This window comes from Lepidochelys kempii, chromosome 14, assembly GCF_965140285.1.
Source record: "Lepidochelys kempii isolate rLepKem1 chromosome 14, rLepKem1.hap1, whole genome shotgun sequence".
In the NCBI taxonomy this organism is placed as follows: domain Eukaryota; kingdom Metazoa; phylum Chordata; order Testudines; family Cheloniidae; genus Lepidochelys; species Lepidochelys kempii.
The window spans coordinates 9718552-9741318 of NC_136393.1; the positions used below are offsets into that span (position 1 = coordinate 9718552).

General features: G+C 44.4%; 1 long non-coding RNA gene across 1 annotated transcript in view; it reads right to left on the bottom strand.

Annotated features, from left to right (window-relative positions):
- Window positions 1-22767, bottom strand: part of LOC140897783 (uncharacterized) — a 49976-nt gene that overhangs the window by 10559 nt on the left and 16650 nt on the right. Inside the window, exon 2 of the long non-coding RNA XR_012154810.2 lies at window positions 17353-17527. This is a non-coding gene — a long non-coding RNA (uncharacterized LOC140897783). The remainder of the gene's footprint in view (window positions 1-17352; window positions 17528-22767) is intronic.

The window sequence follows — 22767 nt, forward strand, 5'->3', positions numbered from 1 at the left end:
GCAGTGTTGGTGTAGCCATGTTGGTCCCTGGATATTAGAGAGAAAAGGTGGGTGAGGTGCTATCTTTTATTGGCCCAACTTCTGTTGGTGAGAGAGACGAGCTTTCAAGCTACCCGCAGAAGAGCTCTGTGTGGCTCAAAAGCTTGTTTCTCTCACCAGCAGAATTTGGGCCAATAAAAGATACTACCTCACCCATCTTGTCTCTCTATTCTGCTATGGTGTATTAAATGTATACCTCAAAGGTACTAAGGAATTTTCCCTCAGGAGATAATTGGGCTACATTTTAGGTAGTAGCTTCCGAACTATAACACCTCTGCCTTATGCATCCATGCAGCAGCCTGTCTGTGCATTTGTATAGGTTTGGGGAATGATCAGATATAGGAGGAGGGATGATCAGTCACTGAAGGAGGAACTTATGATCCATTCTTAGTACACTGCAGAGTCGCTTCTAATTTGCCGCGCAGAACATAACGCCTCAGACAGCCCAGAACTGCTGCATCATTCATTCACCAGCTGTGATTGACTCTCACACACTCCCACTGCCCCAGTTAATCCATGACTCATGCTTTGCCTTTCATTAACAATAAAGAAGACACATCTTTTTTAAAAAAAAAGAATACAGCTGCCCAGTGTCTTGGGGTGTAACATACCCCCTAGGACTCAGCGTTTAGAAATGACCTTCAGCCTCCTATGCCCACAGCATGTGGGTCAGGACCAGAGCTATTATGGAAGAAGGTTGGGACCAAGTACCGTAGTTTGGGTTACAACTAGCTAATCTAAGTGATCAGAGCCAAGAAGAAAGCACTGTATAAGTGGTACATTTATGAATATATGCATAGTTTGTGTTTAATCATAGAGCGCTCTCAATCATGCTCAATTGCGCTAAATATGCTCAAGCTGTGTATATTGTTTTAACAGTATGAGCCCTCAATAAATCACCTGTCACAGCCTCGCGTACATTTTAAAGCATTTATTGCTAATGGATTTTCACAATGTGGTTTAAAGGACATTGTTATTAACTAACATAACTGCATACAGTTGTAAATTTGATAAGAATGAAAGTTGCATTTATAAATTACACTTTACTTTCAACTGTTGCTAGGATTTTTAACTGATTCAAAATAAACTGGATTTAACCTTGATTTTTCTTTTTGCTAAAGCTAGGCTCTTACAATCTGAAGCTAAAAGGAATTTATAAGCACCGTAGTCCTAATTCTGTGTTCCACAGTGCTGGTGAAAATCCAATCAACTCTAATTATGTCAGTGATGTTACCCTGGCATAAGAGAGAGCAGAATTGGCCCCACTATCTGCCAACTCATGCCTTAAAACACACCAAAAGCAGGGGGAGGGGGGAATTAAAAAGGGATGATTAATATCCCTTAATAAGGATAACTTGAAAAGAAAATTATTTGTCTGTTTCTAGACAACCAATTTTTGCTAATGGACTGCTCTCCATTTCATTATCATTGCAATGACTAAAGTACTTCTTTGTGTATAAATTAATTGTGGAATTATATTTCAGTGCCAAACATCGATAGCACAGAATGCCTGGTATGGCTTAAGACTGGTATCCACCTCAAGCATGGGGGTCTGTAAACATTCATAGCACACAATGATGGGAAGTGTTATGAGTTATGTTATGGCTGCACCCTCAAACTAGCATAACATTAAATGGACAGTTGTGAGGTGGAATGTGAGAGGCAAACACTTTCATTTCTGAGATTTACTAGAAGCCAGTCCAGGCCAGGATTCATGTCTCTGGCAAAGGAGACAAGGAGTAATCACAGGAAAGCATTTGTTTGCACAATTACCAGAAAGTGTTCATTAATCAAGGAATTTCTTGGTCAGGTTGGGCTTTCTGTTGAAGACACATGATGTCCACACTTCAGAATAGCACAGAAAGGAGACAGGGGGCTAGTAGCTAGGGCACAAGACTGGGTGTCAGCAGACCTGGGTTCTATTTCTGCCAATGAGCTGTTCTATGACCTTGAGCCTGTTACTTCAGCTTTCTGTGCCTCTATTTTGCTTCCCAGGGAAGGGGCTGTCTCATACCATGTGTTTGTACAGTGCCTAGCTCCTCAAGCTGCAATACACACATACCTATCTTAGTTCTATTATGACACACAATATACCAAACCTTATATTGCAAGGTGAAGTTCGCGGTCTGCTCCAGCCTTCCCCCTAGTGGTGACTGTATTTTATTCATTCATTATAATCATTCAGTTTTCTTAATTAATTTCTGCACATAGTAGGCTATAAATAATCGTTGTTATTGCAAGGCAGCTGTGAGTTTCTGAACAGAAATGACCGAAATCTCAATTTGTCTGTTGCTGGTACAATGCAGCTGTTTTTCTAATTTTTATTGTTTTGGTATTTTATATGCACAGAAAGAAATTCTGAAGTTTACAGAAAGTTTCTTCTTCCTAGATTCATGGAGTAATCATCTCTCAGGTGCCTCTATGACTCTCTTTGCATTCAGCACTTGTAGATACTGGATTCTGGCTGATGTCGTTTTGTTTATATAGTTTAGAAGTGTAAATCCCTAACCCCCCAGCAGTTCCCCAACACAATCACCAATAATTTATCAGCTTCCACTGGGGAACATCTTATTACTGGTGGATAGCGCTCTGCAATGAAAATATTGTTTTATCCTTCTCACCTTGCAGGGGTGACTTGCCAAAGTCAGCCAAAAATCCAGAGGCACCTACCTTATTATGACTTTTGAATCATTAATATTCACCTAACATGCTATGCACACAAGACAGACACAGCCCTTCCTTAGGTTTTCGATTTGTATCGTGTCCAAGAATTGCTACTTCTATTTCTTAGAGCCCAATCCTGCTCCTGCTAAAATCCATGGGTCTGATTCTGCTCTAGTTACTCTGGTGTAAGTCAGGGGATAACGCCACTGAAAATCAATGGAGTTACAGTCATGTAAAAGTGGTGCAAATGGGACATGAATCAGACTGTGTGTGGCCAAAATCCCATTGACTTACATGGAAGCAGACAGGGTTAGATGCACAATCCATCTGGCTTTACTCTTGTCTTGCATTCAATGATTCGTGCTTCCACATTTAAGGCTCTGGACTCCGTGTATATTAAAGCCCCCTGGATGTTCTGCGTAACATGGCGAATGAAAAATTCTGCACAAATAGCTTCCAAAACAGCTTTCTCCAATGGATCCCTGCCACAGAGGGCAGACCACAAGGGCAGAGCCTTTTGGACAGTGCAGGCATTAGAAATGTACAGGAAATGTGTAGATGCTGTTGGGTTTCTTTTTCCCTTGGATCAAGTAGTCTGAGGGCCAGATTCCAATTCGAGTTCTGCTAGTATAAACTCAGTGCAAAGGAAGGCCCCAGACCCCACTGCCCCCAGCACCGCAGACACATTTGACCCTTAGTGCACAAACAAGCCTGCTCTGACAGCGAGCTCAGTACCACTGTTTGGTGTCGCAGGCCTTTACTCACAGTACCGCCTCTAGGAATGCAAAGGCCTAAACTGCTGCTGAGCTCTGTGCTCACTCACACCAGCGTAACTGAAATGAACAGGGATCCTGTGAGCAGAACAGGGCCCGAGTCTGGTAACACGCGAGGTGGGGACGGTGTCTCTCAGTCCTCCTGATTAATCAAATCTGCTGCAGGAGAGCCATTAACAATGCCCAGTTTCTCTAGGGCAGTGGAGTCTGTCAGTGAACTGAATGCAGAACAACAGCCAACAGCACATTATTGCCCAGAGCATAAGGGAAACGATGGGCAAAAACGTTAAAGGAGCCACAGGAGGCACCTGTGGGAGTTAGAATTTAATAGGCTATGGGTGCCTCCATTGAAAATGCCAGCTATTGACTATGCAGGCCCCTGGAGAAATGGGCCCAGGGCTATTGAAAGGAAATGTTACCCTGACCTGCTTTCTTTATTCAATACTCAAACTAACCAAGCCTCTGTGGGCCTGATTCTGGTCTAGGTTCTAGCCTTGCTAACTAGGAGTGCCTGTGATGAAGTCATTGGCATTGCTCCCTTTTTACACAAATAAGTAAGAGCAGAGTGAGGCCCAGCAGAAACCAGCTTTTGCAGGCATTTGTTTTTTTTTTGTTTTTTTTTGTCTCCTCCATTGCCTTTCATTGCAAGGGGCAGATTCCGCTTGTAATTTTTGTTAACTGGACACTGTCCCTTTAATGCTGAGTTCTGTTTTTCTTGCAATGCCAAAACCAAACGTTACTGAAGCAATAACCAGGCACGAAGAGAAGGCCCGGACACCAGGGAGACAAGTCTGCTTTGCGCTTCCTGCAGTGATGGGGCTGTTCAAGAAACATTTGCTCTTTCACAACAAAAATCTAATTCCTGCAAAGCTGCCAAGGTCAATAGGTGCTCGGCCCAGCACTGGCCAGGCAAGTCCAAGATGCCTGAGGGCACATGTCACTTACACACCCAACTATTTCAAGATTTCAAAGTATTTTGGAGGGGAGGAGAAGGGGAGCTTGCTCTTCTATTCCAGCACCGTGCTTTCTACAACTTGCTTTTAGACTTTAGCCCATTCACCTGCAGAATCTTTGCTATTACAAATGGTGGATTATTTATCCAGGGTATGAATCTGACCCCCCCGCCCCCATTGCCACAGTATTTGAGCGTCTCACAGTCTGTTAGTGTGTATTTATCCTCACAACACCCCTATGAGGTAGGGCAGTGCTGCTCTCTTCATTTTGCAGATGGGAAAGCAGAAGCCCAGAGAGGATAAGTAACATGCCCCAGGTCACACAGCACTTCCCTGGCAGAGCAGGGTGGTCTTACATTTCACTGCTGGCTGGGGACTTAAAACATTGGGGTTCGTCTGAGGGGGAGCCGTGTTAGTCTGTATCCACAAAAACAACGAGGAGTCCGGTGGCACCTTAAAGACGAACAGATGTATTTGGGCATCAGCTTTTGTGAATGAATGAAGAAGTGGGTTTTTTTACCCACGAAAGCTGATGCCCAAATACATCTGTTCGTCTTTAAGGTGCCACCGACAGCTCTGCCACCGACTCCCTGTGTGACTTAGGGCCAGATTTTTAAAGTTATTTATTTAGGCACTGGAAGATCCAGGTAGGTGCCTAGTGAGGGTTTCAAAAGCCCCGGTTTGAATATTGGGCACTGGTAGGGAAGGATCGGAACACAGAGCCTTACAGCACCTCCTGCTCCCGGAGCCCAAGAGCAGCAGTGGCATGGGTGATGTTGACATGATGAGTGCCCCTGAGCGCAGGCAAATGCTCAGTGGTTTGAGCATGGGCCTGCTAAACCCAGGGTTGTGAGTTCAATCCTTGAAAGGGCCATTTAGGGATCTGGGGCAAAAATTGGGGATTGGCCCTGCTTTGAGCAGGAGGTTGGACTAGATGACCTCCTGAGGTCCCTTCCAACCCTGTGATTCTGTGAAATGTGGCTTTTTTCCAGCGTGAGAACAAAAGAAACGGAGGAGAAGTTAGGCACCTAGGCGCTCTTGAAAGCCCTACTCAGTGCCAACCTGCATATTGAAGCATCTAAAGACCTTTAAAAAAATCTGGCTCTGAATTTCCTTGTGCCTCAGTTGTCTGTCAAGTGAGAATAGCCGCACTTCACCCCGCTCATTAATGGCCATGCTCAGCTATGATGGTGGTAGGGGCCATACACGGAGGAAGAGAGGAGTTTGGGGTTCTTTTACCGTCTCTGAATCACAGACTTGTGCGGCAATTGTGTCCATCTCGAAAGGATGCTCTGTTAATGAAAAGAACATGCTCAGTCCAGCAGGACCAGATGACACATGAGCCTCAAGCATGGTCTATAACAGGGAGTCAATTACTTTTTGTCCACATTTTTCAGTCAAGTTATAGGTAAGGTCCAGACTCCGGAGAAAAAAATACAAAAATAATAATATTGATGATAATAATAAGTAAATAAAAAGATTTCTGGGTCTGTTCAAAAGCATCTGGCAGTCCAGATTTGGCCCATTGTCCACCTATTGACCACACGTGGTCTATAACCACAGACCTACCAGTGAAGAAGTTATCAGCCACGTTGGTCACTTGGGGTGAGTTAAAAAGAATGGCTCCAAGTGGCGTTATAATTGTTGTGTCGTTCCAGGGGATGGGGGCACATGCGTTGCTGCTGGCAAATTAGCAGGTCTCTCACTCAGAGTCCTATTATGAAGCTGAGGGCAGCGTGAGCTCTGAGTAACTCAGCCAGTAACAGTGCCAGGTGTGTTTGATAGATGGCCCCTCTAAAATGCACTTATAATGGGGTTGATCTCTAGCTTTTCCATTAAAAACTAAAATCTCATTTCCCTTCACTGCAGCTGCAGACACTTCTGTCCTGACACTGCAAAACAGCCACATTCACCGGCTCTCAGGGAGCCCTTGCCATGACAATATCATCCATGCATCCAAGCAGCAAAAGGTGCTATGAAGCTCTGTATTCCAGCCTTCTATTATCCATTCTTTTCCCAACAGCTCCCAAGATTCAAACTTCCAGTTCATGGGCAAATTTTCTATGCCTCCTACCATTGACACTCAACAGGCAGAGTTTCCGTAGTGTAACAAGCTAGCTAAGTGTATGGTGTCTCACCTCTCATAGCCTTTCCACAAAGTGGATAACAGCCCACTACTGCTACTAGCCACCAGAATTAGTGCTTTAGCTAAAGTGGGAGAGGCCTGTGCTGGAGCCCCTACAGGTCAAACAATGGTGGTGCTATTTCATTAGTATCCTGCTACAGCACAGACCAGCTTGACCACTAAGACACAATAGCACTAGAAGAAAAATACTTATAAAAAATAGGGTAAGTGCTTTGAAGTTCTTATGCACTCTAGACTCAGGCTCCTTTAAGCGTTTTATTCTGCAAGCTGATGAGCACCCCCTGAAGGTCACGGACCGCCCTGAGCTCCCTTTGGCTTCAGTGGGTGTTGAGAGCACTCAGGCCCAGATCCTCCAAGGTATTTAGGTGGTTTCGATGGGCATTTCAAAGACCTCACCATCTGTCTGAAATGGGGCTGAAGAGCTGGATGTAAGTTTAATCTCTCAATAATAGTTGTAAATGGAAATAAAGAAAGAGATGTCTGTATTGCGACTTCCAGTTCGATTGCTAAAATAAGGTCATACGCTTACTGCTGAGAACAAGCACACTCAACTCCTTAAAGATACAAGATCAGATCAGCTCTTCAGTTGCCTTTCCTATGAATAGATGAGATTCCAGCTGTCCCAGTGAGTAATTCTGACATCCTCCCTTTGCCTTGCAGAGCTGAGTCATAGGCATTCTGCACTCCAGTCATGCATTACTTACATGGTCTGAAAGGAAACTTTAACACATCCAATGAATCATCCGGGATTGGATCATATTTAAAGTTATTCCATTGGTATTTCCCTTCTATTGTAGCACGTCTGCCAACACCTAAAACTTCGGCTAATCCAGACTCCTAAATGCATTGAGTTGTTGACATATACAGCTACTAATAAAATTAAAAAAAACAAAACAAAACATGTTCTTTAAACTTCCCTTCAATAAACAAGTGACCTTTAGAGGTTTGCTCTAGCACTTCAGAGCCGCTAATTTTGTCAGACTGCTTCCTTGTTTTGGAGTTGCTTATTTAAAGAACCCAAAGTTAAAAATGTTTCAATAGCCAGCCTTTAACTACAGAACTTAAATGACTGCAGGTTTCATGCCAAGACATTATTTGCACAGCAATGAAGTGAACGGCCCCTTGCTCTCTCTCGCTCTGTCTCTCACAGAGGCGCACACATTCCTTTTCCGACCAAGATAAAAATAAAATGCCTCCAAAGCAGAGACAAAACCATAACAGTGTTAAGTAAAGAAAACAAGGCATTAATCTGCAGCCTGCGCCAGGCCGTCAGCTGCATAATGTAGCAACAGCTCCTGAGAGGGACACAGCCGGTTGCTACCTCATTTTTCCCAGGTGTCAAAACTACATCCTATTGGTCCATCGATGGCTCAGTATTTAGAAGAAAAGGAAACATCTGGAAGAGCAGAAAATGCTCCAGCAGAATTTGGGAGAATTTAAATATAAATGTAAAACAAATATAAACATCTCTCTCTGCCAGTCTTGCAGTTTGTAACTATTTTGGACCTTTCATGCAGTATTCCCATATCTTCAATTTCAGATGAGCTAGAACTGCTAGGTGTTATTAGTTTGGGCCTCTTAAGGTCAATTTTTGTTTGTCCTTTACATGGCCTTTCTCCAGTGCTTTTCATACTCGGTGATACGAAATCATGTTTATATTGGTAATAAAGTCATTGCTAAATTGCAGTTCACTACTGAAATGCAACCATCCCTGGGGGTGAAACACAGCAGCTAGTTTAACAGCCCACAGCAACAGTGTTGACCCACTATTTTCCAAAAGTTACTACACAATAGGATATGAGAAACCACAGGTTTCACACTGTATTTGGAATGGACTATAACTCTGGTACCTGTTGACAAGTGCTGATTTTTTAAATAGCGCCTCCTGAGGTGATTCATAGAGTAGTTTTTACCCTACTACCCACGTGTGTAAACCCTCTTAGAAACCTAAACATTCCCTACCAGCTGTGTCCTTTTCTTTTTGCCCTCTCATTGGCTACCTACGGAACATGAAACGAACCTTGCTTTATTGCCGCAATGGGCATCTTTCATGGTCACACAGGTGGACTCAGCACAGTACTGGGAATAGGGTTTGCTCTTCCATCCATGTCACTCTGCTTGTCGGATGGCAACCCCTCCCTCCCTCCAGCAGAGCAAAAGCAAAATACTGCATGATCATGCAGTGCAAATTCTCAGTAACAAGGGTGGCTTGAAAGCACATTGCTCTTTCCATAAGACTTTATGCTTTGGCGAGCTGGTTGGAAAATGGGGAATGTTTTTACAAACATGTTTGCCAGCTTCCAATCACTTTTCCATCCAGGCTTTGTTTCAGCTGAAATTTTCTGCCCAATTCTAATCCATTGCCCTTCTTTAGCACTTGACAGTCAGGGATTTCAAAGCAGTTTAGGAACACTAATGAATTGAACATCACACCCATCCTGTGAGACAGACAAGCAGTACTGTCCCCATCTTACAAACGGGAAAGCGAGGCTCCGAGTGGTTAAGTGATTTACTGCTGTCACACAGCAAGCCAGAAGCGGCACTTGGATTAGAACTCAGCTCTCCTGGTGCCGAGCCTGGTGCTTTTAAGCACTACACCACGCAGCCACTCAGCTTAGAGCAACATTGCAGCCTGTGTCTACAGGCTTCCCAGACCCATGGTCACGCTGCTTAAGCTAGCATGCGAAACATAGCAGGGTGGCTGTGGTGGCTCAGGCTCTGACTCGCCTCCTCGATACAAACTCTCCCAACCTCCAGCCCAGGGTGTATAGTTGATGGATATTCCGAGCTGCTGCTACCATCACACTGCTGCTCTTCGTGCCTTAGCTCAAGCTCTCCAAACCTACACCGCACAGGACAGCTTTTGGCCATCAGCCTATGGAAATGAGAGGACTTAAATAGTCATGTCATAATAGCCTGTTGCCCTCTGTACTGATCTTTTGCTTGGCAGCACGGATAGTATCATTCTTGCTGTGCAAAGACTATGCCCCATGACAGTTGTGAGGCAAGCCTATGGAGATCAAGTGTCTGCACTTCCAATTAACAGAGTGATATTCATTGGGAAACAATATCTTTCCATTTCACCCAAGGGAAACCATGTGGGTGGAAGGCAAATGCCATTGACAGTAATGGGAACTGTGTGTGTGTGTGTATTGCAGGGGTGATTAAAATAGCTGAGGACCAAGGGACAGTGATCATCAATGACAAGATTCTGGGAGTTGAGGGAACTCAGCGCCTCACAAGATTTGGCCGTTACTAAAGAGACCGTGAAATACAGTTTGGCTTAGTTGTGAAGTTTACGATAGAAATCACCTTTGAAAGGCGTTGGCGAGAAATGATGTATTAGTTTTTCCTTTATGTTGAAGGTCAAATATGCCACGCATCCCCTTGCGGCTTGAATTACAAGTTCTTATTCCTGAAGTCCATGAAAACTGTAAGTAGCATGGACAACATTCCCCAGCCCAGAAAGCCTAGAGTAGATACAACCCGCCATAAGCCACTCATGATGACAGTCAGAGCCCAACATAGAGACACAGGATCCATAGGTCTCATGCAAATAAATATATGCAGAGAGGATGTGGATCGCTGGCTATGTAGGGTAGGGTTGGGTTCCAAATCCCGTGGTAGAACTTCAATGACTTCAAAAGGAGCTACCTCAGAGATGAAGCTTAATCTATTAATGTTTGTAAAGCTCCTTGAGATCCTTCCTTCATGCATTTGTCACGCAACGCACTGTCAACCTCTGGAACTCCTTGCCAGAGGGTGTTGTGAAGGCCAATGCTATAATGGGGTTCAAAAGGGAGCTAGGTAGATTCATGGAAGATAGGTCCATCAATGGCTATTAGCCAGGGTGGGCAGGGATGGTGTCCCTAGCCTCTGTTTGCCAGAAGCTGGGATTGGGTGACAGGATTGACGATAACCTGTCTGTTCATTCCCTCTGGAGCACCTGCCATTGGCCACTGTCGGAGGACAGGATACTGGGCTTGATGGACCGTTGGGCTGACCCAGTATGGCCGTTTTTATGTTCTTATGCTGCTATTGCAGGGGCATAGAAGCCATGGAAGAAGTGATATTAAGCCTATTCTAAAAGGACATTTATAGAATGCAGTCCATAGAGAACAGAATCACTGATGACTCTGTCTTTCATTTGCACTTAAAAAGCGGCTGGACTCAAATAATAGGCTGGTGTGGGGGGAGGGGGAAAATCTCCTACCCAGACGCTAACACATCATTGATCCAGCTTCTGCAAAAAGCTCACTAATTTCAGATTCTCCTTCTACAGCAATATAGAGTAGGGGCTTGAGATGGGTGACAACAGATGAAACTTCACTGGCTTCCCCTCCCCTACAGGCAAATAAAAGCCTCCTGCACCCATTCCTTAGAATCTCTTGCACCCTTATTTATAACCAGGAATGCTGCTGCCTTGAATCTCCATCCTGCCACTCTTTATACAGTAACACACCATGGTTAAGCAAAGATGCCACTCATGCCTATCTACAGGGGAGTCTGGGCAGACGAGAGGCAGTTGTTAGGGGGAAACCCATTGAAAAATGAGCAGGCTCTTCCTGAAAGCTGCCTGCAGCCTCCACAACTCATACGCAGAGGGACTCACTGACAAACATTCACAGCTGAATTTACGAGCCGCAGAACCCAGCCTTTAATCCACTATCACCAACTGCCCTAGTTACCTTGGGATGCCATATCCCTTCCACTTTTAGCCTTAATATTCAGCAGACATGGCATATTGATTGATTTTTTTTTCTTAAAGTAGCTTATAATGCAGCCATTAAACTCTGGGACATCGGCCTTACCTGGGAATTTAGCCCTGCCTGGCATTCAGATTGGGGAAATGTAGCCAGCCACAGTGAAACTGGAATGAAATTTCTTCAAGCTCAAGGATTCAGAGGACAGTGATCATCACAGAATCATAGAAATGTAGGGCTAGAAGGGACCTCGCACAATTACTTAGTCCAGCCCCCTGTGCTGAAGCACGACCAAGTATACCTAGAATAGTAAGGGCCACACTTTTCTAAAGCTACTCAATTTGTATAGTGGGGGTACTGAGAGCCATTGAACCAAACTGTAAACGCTGTATATGATGGAAACCACTTCAAGCCAGGAGGTATGACAGCACCTCCAGTTCCAGCACCTATGAAGCCACCAGTGATTTGCGGTGCCTAACTTGAGAGCCTTAAAGGGGCCTGATTTTTTAAAAAAAGTGACCATCTGCCCTGCGAGGTAACTCAAGTCGGGCACCCAATAACGGAACCATCCCAAATCACTAAGCTTCCTTGAAAATCTTGGCCTAATCTTCACTGTCCTCCTACTCATAGGTTGCTGCTCCCCTTCTAGCTCCTATTGCAAACTCCCTCACATTGTAAACAGTCTCTGGTTTAACGCTACCAGCTCTGATCTTATGTCGAAAGAAGAAAAAAATCGCAACCATCATCTGCTAAAGGGAGACTTGGACAACTGGGATTTCATCCATCTCCCCCAGAAAGACGTGTTTAAAATGCTAATAAAATTAAGGTCTCCTTAATAACCATATTTCCTCCTCTGAACAGCTATTTATTAAGCGTTCCCGCAGCTAACCAGAGTTCCACTGACAGAATCAGAAGCTTTGGCTGTGAAATTCGGGTATTTCCTGCAGCCACTGGTTTAATTCACATCATGTGGCTCATGTACAATTCCTATCTGATTGGATGCACCACAAAAGAGAGCTGTGAACTGGTGGCAGTTGATACTATTACAGAACAGTTCAGCTGGTAACCCCGCAAGCTAGGTTTCCAGCTGTGCTTGAAACACATCATGCTAATTCCTCTCTGGTTGGAGTCTCATCCTGAAACCTTTGCTCATGAGTCAAGTCTGTTTGTTATGCCACACAGCACTGTCCTATCTGAGCCCCTTCCAGTGAGGCACGAAGTGACACAACGACCCTTTGTCAGGCCTGGTTTGGTCTCTCTCATTCTCTCCTGTTGGGTGGGTGTGGGGGGGAGACTTGTGTGTGCAATGCATGGTTTTGTTTTTGTGGGGTTTTTATGGGTGTTGGTTTGTTTGTTAATGTCCATGCTGCTCGGCAGGTCGTGCCTCATGTTTGGAGCAGAAGGTGGGGAGGTTGCTGATGGTCCTTAGTTCCTCGGGGGGGGGAGGGGGGGTTCATTCCACAGATTCAGACCAGCCCCCCTTAGACAGCTGTTTCCCACGCAAACATTGACTTATATTTTCAAAAGTGACCAGCTATTTTAGGTGCCTCCATTTTGTGTGTGTCCAGCGTGAAATACCTTAAAGGAGCCTGGATTTCAGAAAAATGCCAGTCATAACTGAGAAGATCAAACCCTTTCAAGGCATCTTAAGTTGGGCACTGAGAAACCGAGGCACCCAAAATCTCTAGTCACTTGACAATTTAGGCCATGGGGGCTTATAGGGATCTGGGTCCTCCACACACAGGGGGCCCAGATACCACAGCAGTATGGCTCAGAGCAGCAGGGAGTGTGGAACACTACTGATTGCTGCCAGCCCATAACGCAAAGAAGGAAGATCCACTATGAACCTAGCATGGCCTCACCCGTTGCTCTGGAGGAAGGCGTTGCAGAGGCAGGAGTGAGAGTCACATAATTCGTGTAGCTGGCATGTGCAGCACAACTGACCATGCCTGAGGAAGGTTTTGGGGGAGGGGGGCCCTGTATAGGCTTTATCCAGCTTCCTCAGTATCTATACCTATGGGAGGGTGGGGGTGACTTGATTGGACTAGAATTACCTACATCGGGAGAAACTATTTGATATAAGGGAAATTTTCATGCAGCAGACAAAGATGTTACAAAAGCCAATGGCTGGAAGTTGAAGTCTGCAGTAAGATAAGAAATAAGATGCACATTTTTAACAGAGACGGATTAATCGTTGGAACAGATTGCCACGGTCTTTGTACCAAGACTGGAGGTCTTCCTGAAAGGCACAATCTAGTTCAAGCCCACGTTGCATGGCCAAAGGCAATGATCACTGGGTGTGTCTATGGTGCAGCCAGACACCTGCAGCTGGCCCATACCAGCTTGCGGGACTCGGGTTGTGCAATTGTTTTACTGCAGTGTAGACTTCCGGGCTCAGGCTGGAGCTTGGACTCAGGGACCCTCCACCTCACAGGGTCCTAGAGCCCAGGCTCCAAGCCTGGAAGTCTACCCTCCAGTGAAGCAGCCCCACGGCCCAAGCCCTGCGAGCCCAAGTCAGCTGGCACGGGTCACCAACAGGTTTTTCACTGAAGTGCAGACATAGCCGGTGTGTGCAATCTATGGCTTGTGTGGATGATGAAGTTTGGATTAGATGATCAGAATGGTCCCCGGCCTTAAGTTCCAGGAATGTTTTCTCTTTGGGGTGTGAAGGGGGAGGCTGGGGAGAATCCTTCAAATATTACAAAAGATTTATTTTAAAATATAAACATTCCCCTTTAGTGTTAAAATGCTTCAAAACATAAAAACAGTAACTCAAAACAATCAATAAAAAAGGTCCATGTTTCTAACCATGACCGGCCTTTCCTGTTTTCAGCACTAACAATATCCTGCTGGAGTAGCTTTTTGGTCTTCAGCCTATTTACTGGCGTGCTAATGCTCTCTGTGCTACACGTAAGAATCAAAGCAGAAAGATAAAGCTAATCACAACCACAGGCCTTGCCAAGGAAAACAGGCAGCCCCTTCCTTCTTACCTCGGTACCAGGGGAAGACATTTGCAGTTGTTAGAGGAGGAAATGCTTGTAAATCAAGAGAGTTCTGTGCCTAGGGATTCTTAGGATGAGGTATTGTCAGATATCGGAGGTGTCAAAACAGGAAGCGCTGAGTCAAATTGCTAACTACAAGAGCAACAAGTCCCCAGGACAGGCAGTAGAGAGGAAGGATGATTTTGTGGGTATGGCACTCTACTGGGACTCAATAGCTCTGGGATGAATTCTTAGCTCCACCACAGACTTCTTGGGTGACGCTGGAAAAATCACATCTCTTTGTACATCAGTCCCTAGTTTGAAAAATGGGGATAATTAGCCTTCCTTTCTCCTTCCCTTGGTCCGTCTATTCTATTCAGAGTGAGAGCTCTTTTTGGGGGAAGGGATTGTCTTCTAGGGCTTTTCTATGCAGGGAAATGTACCCATACCTATTCCACTATTGCTGTTCCGGAATAACTCCCCAGGTAGACACGCTTATTCCATAATAGCTATCACACTTTCAATTCACACCTTCTCTTATTCCGAAATAACTTCCCTATGTAGACAAGCCCTTATCATGTGTATGTACAACCATAATGGGGCCCTGATATCAGTTGGGGTTTCTAGGCACCACTGTAGTACAAATAATAATTCAGAAGGAATGAAAGAATGAAATGATGGAGCTGAATTGTTACGAAAAATATTCAGCCTCATTAAAATCAGCGAGAAGGTAGCAATGTCCTTATTTTTAAGAAAGGTGCTCAGGGTGATCCTTAGAATAACAGAGAGGTAAGTCTTACCACAAAACCAGGTAAACTGATTAAAATGATATGTAAAAATAGAATTATAAAACACATTGTTGAACATGATAGAATAGGGGCAAACCTGCATGGTTAATGCTGAGGAAAACCATGCATCTCTAATCTACTAGAGCATGGCATAGGCTCCTAGTGGCTAAAGAAGAACTAACTGACATAAATGATATGGACTTTCAAAAAGCTTAAATGGCAAGAGGCAATCACTGTAGAACTCAATGAAAACTTTTATTCAATGCACAGAAGTGGTCAAAAATGCAACTAAAGCATTAGAATGTATAAGAAATTGAATGGAGAATAATATAGAGAATATTATAACGCTATTTTATAAATCAATGAGAAATCCTCACCTGCAAATATTGCCTTCTCTTCTGATCTCAAAAAGGATGCAACAGGAACAGAGGAGTTCAGAGAAGGGGGACAAAAATGAGCAGAGCCCTGGAAAGATTTCTGTCTGAAGAGACTGGAAAGATTGGGGCAGTTTGGTTTAAAGAGGAGATGAATAAGAGAGGACATGAGGGAGTTATACAAAACAATGAATGGTATCGAGAAGGGAAATCGGATGCCCCTGTTTATCCACTCTCATAATAAAAGAACAAAGGCCTGTTCAATGAATTCAAAAGGCAACGCATTTAAAACTGAGAAAAGAAAATACTTTTTTATATACATAGATCGGGGTGGCCAAGCCACAGCTCGCGAGCCATATGCAGCTCTTTTACCATTAAAGTGTGGTTCACAGACCTCCCATGTCTTCCCCATTCTCCACCTACCTGACTGGGGGTGGGGGAGCTCAGGACCTCTGTCTTGCAGTGGGGTGGTAGGGTAGGGGCTTCTGCCCAGCGGGGAAGGGGGTGGGTCTCAGAACTTCTGCCCAGCAAGGATGGGGGGGGTGTCTTGGGGCTTCAGGGTCCTGCACTTAGGACAGAAGAACCCAATGCACAGCTACAGACTAGGGACCGAATGGCTAGGCAGCAGTTCTGCGGAAAAGGACCTAGGGGTGACAGTGGACGAGAAGCTGGATATGAGTCAGCAGTGTGCCCTTGTTGCCAAGAAGGCCAATGGTATTTTGGGATGTATAAGTAGGGGCATAGTGAGCAGATCGAGGGATGTGATCGTTCCCCTCTATTCGACATTGGTGAGGCCTCATCTGGAGTACTGTGTCCAGTTTTGGGCCCCACACTACAAGAAGGATGTGGATAAATTGGAGAGAGTCCAGCGAAGGGCAACAAAAATGATTAGGGGTCTGGAACACATGACTTATGAGGAGAGGCTGAGGGAGCTGGGATTGTTTAGCCTACAGAAGAGAAGAATGAGGGGGGATTTGATAGCTGCTTTCAACTACCTGAAAGGGGGTTCCAAAGAGGATGGCTCTAGACTGTTCTCAATGGTAGCAGATGACAGAACGAGGAGTAATGGTCTCAAGTTGCAGTGGGGGAGGTTTAGGTTGGATATTAGGAAAAACTTTTTCACTAAGAGGGTGGTGAAACACTGGAATGCGTTACCTAGGGAGGTGGTAGAATCTCCTTCCTTAGAGGTTTTTAAGGTCAGGCTTGACAAAGCCCTGGCTGGGATGATTTAACTGGGAATTGGTCCTGCTTCGAGCAGGGGGTTGGACTAGATGACCTTCTGGGGTCCCTTCCAACCCTGATATTCTATGATTCTATGATTCAGCCCCTCAGGGCACACCTGCTGGAGCTTGGGGCTTCAGCAGGAGTGGGGCTGAAGCCCTGAGCCCCGGCAGGTGTGCCCCAGCTCTTGAACTTCTGAAGATTGTCGTATGCAGCTCAGAAGGTCAGTAAGTTTGGCTGTCCCTGCCACAGATAATTAGCTGGTGGAACTCATTGCCACACGATGCTATTGAGGCCAAGAGTTTAGCAGCATTCAGAAAAGTATAGTGAATTATGTGCATAATGAAAACATTCACAGTTAAGTTAAGGTAAAAATATAAGGGCTATAAAGATTCTTGTCTCAAGGTGTAGGCCAACAGGGGCAGCATGGGGATTGGCAAGAAATATCCTTTATAAACCGGTAATTCCATACTTGTCCACTAGGAGGTTTCTTCCACCTTCCTCTGAACTGTATGGTACAGAGACAAGATTCTGGACTTGAGTGACCCTTCCTCATGAATATGTGATAAACTGCCTCCTTGTGGAACTCAACTGAATTCACATTTGACTAAGCTTGTCTGTCCAGAGACGGGTACAGTGAGGGAGCCGCTGCCTAAACTTGGCATTGTGGCCAAGCCCTGACCTGGAAGGTCCAGGATTAACGTTATTACATGTATCAACTCATTTCAAACGCGCTGTCGCTTCTGTCTTCAGTGCTGGAACTGAACTTCAGGTACACTCGAAGCAGCAAAAGGGAAGCACTGCTTTGTGGAAAGAGCCTTCCTAGGCCGGGTAAGCAGTGAAGGTCCTATATAGTCTCCTGGGGAACTTCACGGGAGTGGGTCCCTGTGGGTCATTAAAGGGGATAAAACAAATTAGATTTCATGGACCAGTGCAAGAGGAGAGCAGATTATAAAGCACGTGCTAGAAATCTTTCCTTTACGTAAGGTCTGACTCCGGGTTAGCACTTGGAAGTGCGCAGGGTAAAATGTTGGGCTGCCAAGAAGAGTATACAGGGAATGTAAACATTAAAGGAATTGTGTCACTGACTTCAGCGGGGCCAGGACTTCGCCCTATGGCCCCGGGTCACCAGGGTCCTGATCCTGCCTTCCTTGAAATTTAGCTCAAAACTCCCAATGATTTTCAAATGCAGCCCCAAAAGTTCTTAGGCATGGGCATAATTATGTCCCATTGACTTCAGTTGGCCAAGTCATGTGCTTAAAGTTAGGCATGGGCTTAAGTTCCTGGCTGAATCGGGCCTTTATTTAGATTTCTTCACCAATTTGCACCTAGGACTTCTAATTCCAATTAATATTTCATCTTGAAGAATGTTTCCTTCTCTCCCACTTTTCCTGACCAGGCTGCGCTGTCAGCTGCTTTCATTTCAGTATGGACGGCGGACCCAGGTGTTGGGAGGAAGGGCAGGGGCACGTCACCCCACAGGAAGAAGGGTTTGGTGGCGGATTCCTTTTGGCTGAGAAGCATGATCCTTCCAGATGACTGGGGAGCATTTGTTCAGTCTGGTTTCTTGTAAGTGTCATTCTGAATTTGTTAAAAGTTTGAAGGGAATCACTGAAATGTGTATAATTTATTAAACAGGAGAAAAGCAACCAGAGGCCGCATTCCTTCGTGAAGACACATTTCTCTGCGGGGTGCTAGCAATATTGTATGCTCTGGACATTTTTTTTTAAAGGCTGGTAATCGAAATCTGCTAGAGGAGCACATTCATTTGAAATTTCATAAAGGGACGCAAGCACAAGTATTTGCAGGGTTGGGCATTTAAATCTGCAAACACACTGTTTATTTGAATTTAAATATCTGTAAACATTTAAGGTCTGGATCTTCGGCTAGCTTTAACCAGCCTGGTTCTGTTGCAGTCAATGCAGATATGCCAATTTCTCCCAGTTGAATATCCAGTCCTTATGGCACCTACGCACATACATAATTTCATGTGCTATGAATGGTCAATGGGATGACTTACAGTGTGTAAAGTTAAGCATGGATGTAAGTCTTTGCAGGTTTGGGGTTTCCCCCCCACACCTGAGTTTATAAACATCAAGGTTTTTTTTTTTTAAATCTGATTGTAACTGTATTATTAATTCTGTATGCTATTTGGTCATATTTTGCATTTCACTCCACTTAGTCAAGGGGAAAAAATAGATTAGCGAGTTTCAGTTTAGTTTCTCATCCGTTTCACTTCCCTGCTCTTATGCTATAAGCACAATATTATTGTTGTTTGGGTTCTGAGTATAAAATACACTTTCTGTAAGACAATTCATGACAACTTTCCTATCCAGATTTGCTTTTGCAAGACCCCTTCCTCCTGCCTTTCAAAAAATAATAAGGATCCTAGCTGACAGTATCCCTTTAAAATGAGAACAACCACATGCCCACATTTCTTCATTCCAGGGGCTGATACTTACCTCGTCAAGGCCTCCCAGTGCTGGAGGTTCTAGTTGAACATTGCAAGAACAATAAGGATTTTTAGGGGCATTATGACTGGGTTAGTAAAACACAGCTGCCCCTGAAAGTCCCTCATTTTTCTTGCTGCCTCTCAGTGCCCTCCAGGTCCCTGTCAGCTAGGAGAGTTGACAGACTTGCTTCACTCTGGCTTGCTTGTGCTGTGTTAAAACTGACACAGGAAGGCTTCGGCAGTTTTCCCAGCCCTACTCTCCCCCTACATCCCCCCCCAGCAACAGCTCAGAGTGCCCAGCAGTGCAGGAGGTGCTTAGTCATCATAAGCTTTGCCTTTCAAGCTAAATATTGTAACAATGTGGTTATAGGCTGCAGTGCAACCACACAGACGTTTTGTCACTCGCCCCCTTTAAGCCAATCGAAATGCCACCCAGCAAACCCTGCCCGATAGCTTTTTTACCCTAAACAACTGGGGCACCAAACAAATAGAATTCTGTATTAAGAACACACAAGGAACAGGCAATCAGATCAGAGCTGGCATTTTGGCTGGGAGAAGGGGCTTTTCTCCAGCTCCGAGAGACTGATATAGACAAGGTCATTCCACAGATTAGTACTGCATGTGTTAATATACCACTCATGCTGTAATCAGAAGATAAACCGCTGTACGCTAACGGAAGGTCAGCCGTAACAATCAACTGTCAGTGGTAGGAAACCATACCCAGCTTCCCAACAGCATCAGTTACTTCTGATTTATTAATAGAGGCAGGATGGTTGAGATTTATATTAGGGGATTATTATTGATTTTTGTAGGAGCCCCAGTCATGACCCGGGACCCCACTGTGCTAAGGGATGTACAAACAGAACTAAAAGATGGACCCTTCCGCAAAGAACTTCCAAGCCAAGTAAATTTTAAAGAGGCCTATAGGATTTAGGTACCCTGCTTCTATTGAAAGTCTATGGGAGCTAGGTGCCTTTTAATGCCTTTGAAAACTCCCACTATAAATCAGCAAATTCAAGGCTGCACAGTTTTGGGTGAGAAGACCAAGGCTTTTTGTAAATTCACCAATAATTAAAAGCTTGAGTAGGTGGACTCATCAAAAGTCCTGACTGATCCCCCAAATACCTCATTTTGCTTTTTTGCATTACTTGGCCCACATCTCCATTTTCTGAACGCCTCACAGCCTTTAATGTATTTAGTCTTGCAACACTTCTATGGGGCGGGGAAGTGCTATTATCCCCATTTTAGGGTTCAGGAAAGTGAGGCACACAAAGACTAAGTGACTTGCCCAAGGACACACAGGAAGTCTGGGGCAGAGTAGGGAATCGAACCCAGGGTGCCTAAGTTCCAGGCCAATTTCATAACCACTGTCCCAGCCTTCCTCTTGCATTAAAAAAGGTGCAAACCTTTCCCTGTTCACTTCTTGGTAGTAGGCTAGGAAGAACATCATTGGTTCGACAGCCCTTAAAATGTAGCTAGTCTCCACAGAGCAAGAGCCAACAGCCCTCTGATCGTAAATAGAACAGCCTTTTGCTGTGCCCCCAGTTGCCCAGCACTGTGCTGGATTCAGTTTCCAACAGGTGTGTTAACATTCAGCTCCAAAATAAAGTAAGCTAAGCTGGCACATATCAGCCGCTTTCTCTGTACAGAACTGCATCTTGTTTGGAGCTGCTGAAGCTCCAAACACGTCATCCCCACGGATACAGCTGGTAGGTTAGTGATTCTGCTTTGCATGCAGTGTAAATGACTAGATTTTACACACTCATGCAGACGCCAAGGAGGTGTAATATTAGATTTATATCTCCCATGTCCTCTTGTGGGAGACCACATTCTGTATCTGCAGGCAATGAGAGCTCAAAACTGTCCATAAGACCCTCATTATTATTTATACAGACCGTTTTTATTTTATTGAAATTTTTTTCCCAGGGCCTGATATACAAATAAAAGGGAGTTCTTGGTCTGCATTTGCTAATAAAACACCAGCCAGGCTTCTGATCCAAACAACTTATTTGCCTCTTTTTAAAATTATGACAGCAGTTAAAAAAAAGTTAAAGCTCCCTGACGACAATGGTGTCCTTAAGGAAGCACAAAGGCCAGGCCCGGTGTAAAGGAGAGCAGAGTAAAAGCAGCAGAAGGCCCACCTGGGAAGGAGCATGACCAGCTGGCTCATTCATTTAAGGAATCTATTCTTTTGTAATGAACATCAAGTAGTTTTTGGACCCAGATTAGAAAATTGCTCTTATTATTTTCAAAGGTTTGAATGGGGTTTTCTTTATTGATTAAACTAAGCAACCTTTTTATTATTCTTTATTATTCTGGGAGGGCCTAAGAGCCCCAGTCCAGGATCATGTCCTTGTTGCACCAGGTGCTGTACATTCAAGAAACGTAGGAGACAGTCTGTGCCCCAGAGAGCTGTTGATCTAGACATTAGACAGGACACAACAGGCAGATGAAGCAGACAAACAGGCTAACAATAAAATAAAGAGAGTTTAACAGAGAATCACAGAGTGAAATCCTGGAGTCACTACCATCAGTGGGGCCAGAACTTCACTCACAGGTTATTATTCATTTAGAGCATTATCTGCTAGGTGATTGGTTCTTGCAGACGCTCAGGAAGGACAGTCCCTGGAGCAATCAAGGTAAGTGTTTTTGGATTGAACATTCCTCTTTGGCATTGCAAGTCCAGACAGTGCTGCACTATGCGAAGTGCCCCAGAAATGGAAAGCAAGACCTAGCAGTTTAGTTTCACTGTCCAAGGCCCCAAGTCAACAAAAGCATTTAAGCGTGTGCTTAGCTTTAAGCAGGTGAGCAATCCCACTGTCATTCAGCAGAGCACTTAAGCACATGCTTAAATCCCACTGACATCAGAGGGACAAGTCGTGTGTTTCAAGGTAAGGTTACGTGCTTTGTTGGCTCTGGGCCTAAGCTCAGCAAAATGCAAAAATAAGACAAGGCAAAGAAAAAAAAATCATTACCAAGCATGAGAAGTAAATTGGATTTTTAAAATTCTTTCAGCTTTAATCATCTGAAGGGGTTGTTAATAACAGACAAAAGGTTGTTTGTTTGTTTAAAGCAGGGCTATTACTTTGACAGTTTCCTTTCCAATGCAAACAGTGAAAACAAAATGTTCTGTACCCCAAATAAAGGCCCAGCTCCTCAGCTGGTGCAAATCAGCAGAGCCAATGGACCAACACCAATTCACACCAGCTTTAAACTGCAGCCCCTCATCCTGCTCCCGCTGGAGTCCATGAGAGCTTTACCGCTGATCTGAATAGCAGCAGACTTGGACTCTCTCTATTTTAAACTAGACCAAGAGCAGCTGAAAATATGTTAATAGTCTGAGAAATCTAAAAACATGTTATGTTTCTTAAAGCTGAATCTGATTGTATTTAAATGAGCCAATGGACAGAACATCAAGAAAACGGCTGACGCTCAAAGATGTGGCCTTGGAATTTATTAACGTCTTTTGAGAGATGCTGGCAATGCATGCATCCAAAAATCAGTTATTTATGGTACTTAGCCCCTGGAAGAACATACTATCTTTATGAATAGAGCCTTGTCTCCGATTTGTTCTTGAAATTATGATTGGGGCTGAGCATCACCTTAAAATGATATTATAGATCTCCAAGGAAATATTAAATCAGTGACCTCAGAGTACAAACAAATGCATATA